General features: G+C 47.8%; 1 protein-coding gene across 1 annotated transcript in view; it reads right to left on the reverse strand.

Moving 5' to 3' along the window:
• ACE (angiotensin I converting enzyme) overlaps positions 1 to 4,697 on the reverse strand; it is a 90,928-nt gene that overhangs the window by 53,986 nt on the left and 32,245 nt on the right. The window lies entirely within an intron of this gene.

Below are 4,697 nucleotides of genomic sequence, written 5' to 3' on the forward strand. Positions count from 1 at the left end.
CGTCTCCTGCGCATGCGCAGGAGACGCTCTTGCACTTTCGGGGGGATTTAAACATCCCCCGAAATTTTTAAAAACTTTTTGTATTTTTGTGCACACGTGGGGACTGGCCCACGTGTGCACAAACCTCCCCCGGCCCCCCAGCTGCCCCCTCCGTGCTGATTTAAGTATCCGCATGGAGGGGGCAAGTTGGCTATTAGATATATAGATAATGTAGAACTGGCCAGCATTTTATCAGGTGGAGGATGTGTGAAAATTTGGGAATGACTGGACGGGGCCAGGCTATTCTGTGATCATTCTAATGCCAGGGTTCTGTTTATGAGCTTCTCCGCCCAACATCTTCTCCAACGGTAGCCGTGCACTAGGTCTGCAGAAGGCAGCTGTTCCAAGCTGATAACCTTTATCCCCCATCTTCCTCCACAATGGGGGCCCAAAGCAGCTTACATGGTTCTCCTCCCCTCCATTTTTAAATCATGAGCCTGCACTGCAGGGAGGGCGGGGTATAAATGTGTTTAATAAATAAATAAATAAATAAATAAATAAATGTTGCAGAATTAGGGCTGGATTGAGCCTCAGTCCTCTGCTAAACCTCTGCTCAACCTATGATACTTTAATTTCTATAGCAATTAGCCAGTTTGGTGAAGGGGTTAGGCACGTGGACTCTAATCTGGGAGAACCGGATTTGATTCCCCACTCCTCCACATGCAGCTGCTGGTGTGACCTTGAGTCAGTCACAAGTTCTTTCAGAGCTGTTCTCTCAAAGGCAGTCCTCAAAAGAGCTCTCTCAGCCCCACCTACCTCACAGGGGATGTCTGTTGTGGGGAAGGGAAGGGAAAGGAGTTTGTAAGCCGCTCTGAGACTCCTTCGGATAGTGAAGGGTGGGGTATAAATCCAATCTCCTCCTCTCCTTCTTCTCTCTATAGTTGAATTGGTGGTTCTGTTTCCCAGGAGGTTTCGGGACTCTGCTAAGTGCTGTGGCCTTCGGGTACAGAGAATGCTGTACGTGCCTTTTGCCTTAAATGACTTTTGCCTTTTGGAATGTTTATACATTATCAAATTCCAAACAGAAAGAAAAGAGAGAGGTGTGTGTCAGGCGCTCCGGCTCCTTTCTGACAGCTCCACAATGTCTCTGTCAAATACTCCAGCCCCTCTCAGCCGCCGCCCCCCCCTTGCCTCTCTTCCGTGGAATACATGGGGGGGGAGGGAGTGCAGATTTATATGAGAGTAGTCCCACTGACTTCAGTGCATCGACCCTTGCGTTAGTCATGGGATGCTCTCAGACCCTGACACAAAAACAGGAGAAGGTTTCTTGGGGGCGGAGATCTGTCGCTCAAAAACAACTCCCCCGGGGATTCTCGATCCAGAATGACTACTTGGCCACAGTGACGGAAAATGCCAAGGGTGGTTATGCGCTTATGTGAACCCTGCTACCTACTAATAAAAAGAGAGAGAGGCGGAAATGGAAGGGAAGGTTCGGACTTCCCAGATGGCTTGACTTCACAAGAGGGGAGTTCAGACATCCAAAAACGTTGGACGAATGCACGGGGATCGATTAGCGCCGGGATTCAACTCCTGTCTACTTCCTCTGCCTCCGACTCGTCTTACCCCAGGGTGAGCACGACCGGGGAATGGCTGCCCGATGCAGCTGTATGAACCAGCCCATTGGAGTTGGGGTTAGGGTGGGGAAAGGGTGCTTAATGTCTGAATTTAGTTTTGTACCTTTTTGTTCTGGCCAACCACCCTTTGTTATGGGTCTTGACAGAGCAACCAAGGATATCCTTTATAGAATTACAAGCACACTGTTTATGTACTGGGGTTGTGTTAAAATATTCTGTGTTGATTACTGAAATGCTACAAAAGTGTTTTATGACTTTAAAATCTGTAACAGAATAAACTGAGATTTGGTTTGGTGCAACTGGGAAGCCAGCTTCTCTCCCTCCCAAAATGAACACAGTGAAGATGGGAGTGCATGAAAAGGTTCCCGCACCTCTCATTTCCTGAACACCTCACAACAACCCTCATAGGTAGGTTAGGTTGAGAGTATGTGACTGGGCCAAGCAAGCTTCCATGGCATGAGCGGGGAGCGGAACCCGGGTTGCTCAGACCCTAGGCCATCTGCACACACACCCAGTATGAAACGAGAATGTGGATGGAGGCTGCACCGTGAAAGGGCCAAGGGAAGGAAGGTGACATGGTGGGCTACTGCTATTCAGCTGGCCACAAAAAGACTGCTATTGCTATTCAGCTGGCCACAGAGCAAAATGCCTCTGAGCATGTGCAGAGTTTGTTGGCTCTTTCCATTTCAACAGACAGCCACTGAAAGGGTGAAAAAGAGCTGCCGCCCAGCCCAGCACCTTCCAGCTGTGTTGGGCTAATTTTATTGCCTTTGAGACAGTGGCTTGTGCTGCCCTGTTAGAGCAGCACATAGAGAGAAGAAGAAGAAGAGATGAAGAGATTGGATTTATACCCCATGGCCCTTCACTACCCAAAGGTGTCTCAGAGCGGCTTACAAACTCCTTTCCCTCCCCCTCCCCACAACAGACGCCCTGTGAGGTAGGTGGGGCTGAGAGAGCTCTTGACAGAAACTGCTCTTTTTCAAGAACAGCCCTTATCAGAACTATGGTTTGCCCAAGGTCATCCAGCCAGGTGCAAGTGGAGGAGTGGGGAACCAAACCCGGTTCTCCCAGATTAGAGTCCGCGCACTTAACCACTACACCAAAGAAATAAAAGATCTGGCTCTTTGTTGGATTCAGTCTTTTCAGCTGAGCAGATTCAGAGAGTCATTACTGGAAATCTGAAATCCTGTCTGGGTTTTGTGGCGTGGAGTACCACTGGGGTCTCTTTGGTCCATGGCTCAGTCATAGACCATCTGCTCAGCACACGGAAGGCCCCAAGTTCAATCCCTGATGTTTCCCGTTAAAGGGATCAGGTGGGAGGTGATGGGAGAGACCTCTCTCTCTCTCTCTCTCTCTCTCTCTCTCTCTCTCTCTCTCTCTCTCTCTCTGAGACCTGGGAGGTTCACGCTGACCTTCGTGGTCTAATGGTCTGACTCGATATAAGGCGCCTTCATGACTCCCCTTGGAGCATCAGTATTCGGATCCATCTAAAGCTTTGGAGAACACCCATATGCTGATGACACTCAGCTAGAGAATTCTTTCTTTCTTTATGTCACTGGGAGTTGCAGTCTCCCTCCCTGGTCTGTGCCTGCCTCCGGTGGTCAAGCTGAAGCTGGCTCTAGACAAGATGCTGACCGGGAAGTCTGAGGCCTCCCTGGAACGCCCTGTGGCTGATTACAGGAAGCTTCAGGTACGGCTGGAGAGCAGCCCAAGGGAAGGACTGCCAGGGCTCCCGACACGTGCAGACCGCTCTCAAAACCCAACACGTCATGGTCAAAAGATATAGGAAACAACATAGGCCCAGAGAAATGGACAAAAATGTGGAAATCAACAAAACTGCTAAGAGCTACATCATACAAAGAAAACATCTTCAAAATGTTCCACAGATGGCATTGGACACCGGATAAATTGCTAAAATGTTATAAGAACGTTTCAGGGAACTGCTGGAGATGCGAAAAAAATGTGGGTTCCTTCTATCATATTTGGTGGAGGTGCGAAAAAGTGGAAAAATTTTGGGGGAAAATAAAACAACTGATTTGGGAAATAGTAGGAGTAAACTTATCACTAGAGCCGGAAGTATATCTATTAAACATACTACCGGATAGTATAAAATACAATGATGCACGCTTGATACTTTATATCCTCACAAGTGCTAGAATAGAAATAGCAAAATGTTGGAAATCTGATAAACTACCAGATAGAGAAGAATTAATTATAAAAATCATGGACATAAAAGAAATGGACAAAATAAATACGTTACTGGCAGGAAAGTTTGAAAGTGTGTTTAAGAAAAGATGGCAGAAACTAGATAGATGGTTTGAAATGTATGGATAAGATGCTCCAAAAAAATGTAAAAGAAAACTATACGGTTTTTATTTGATGTATGTCTGGAAAATCAAAATAAAATATATTTTTTAAAAAAACGCAACACGTCTGGACTTCCAGGCCTTCTAACAGACACTGGCTTCCCTCCATAGATACCAGACTGTTCATGAGAACTTTTTCCTCTTTGCGATCAGAGGCTTCTTCAGAAAAGGCTTCCCCCCCACTGGCAACTGTGCCTTAAGAAGTTGGTCCTAACTCCAACAGCCCCAACAGCGCCAACAGAACTTAAATCAGTAATGCCCACTGTTTCAGGCAGCTCAGCTCTAAAACCACACTGTTTTTTTCCCATCCTGAACAGAGCACAGGAAAATAGTCAACCCACACTGATACTTTCAGGAAGGAGATCTCCTGACTATTTGCAGCAGGACTTTCAATCCCCAGTTCTCTCACACACACACACACACACACACACACACACACACACACACACACACGGGTCATTTCCTGCAGGAGCACACAGGAGCGGAGCTCCGGCAGTAAGGAGCCCAGGGGGGCGGGTACATGCAACAAGCCCCACCCCCTGCTCCCAGCAACCCTCAGTTGGGCCATGAGGAGCAAGAAACAGCCAGGTAAATTGCAGAGCCCCCCCCCCCCCATAGCTAGCAATCCAAAACAGTCCAGTAGCATCTTTAAGACCAAGTTTTATTCAGGTACAGGCTCTCCCTCCTCTGCAAGGACAGAGCTGCACGTCCCCCCCCC

The sequence above is a fragment of the Gekko japonicus genome, unplaced genomic scaffold (assembly GCF_001447785.1).
Source record: "Gekko japonicus isolate JY-2015 unplaced genomic scaffold, Gekko_japonicus_V1.1 scaffold2189, whole genome shotgun sequence".
NCBI lineage: Eukaryota > Metazoa > Chordata > Lepidosauria > Squamata > Gekkonidae > Gekko > Gekko japonicus.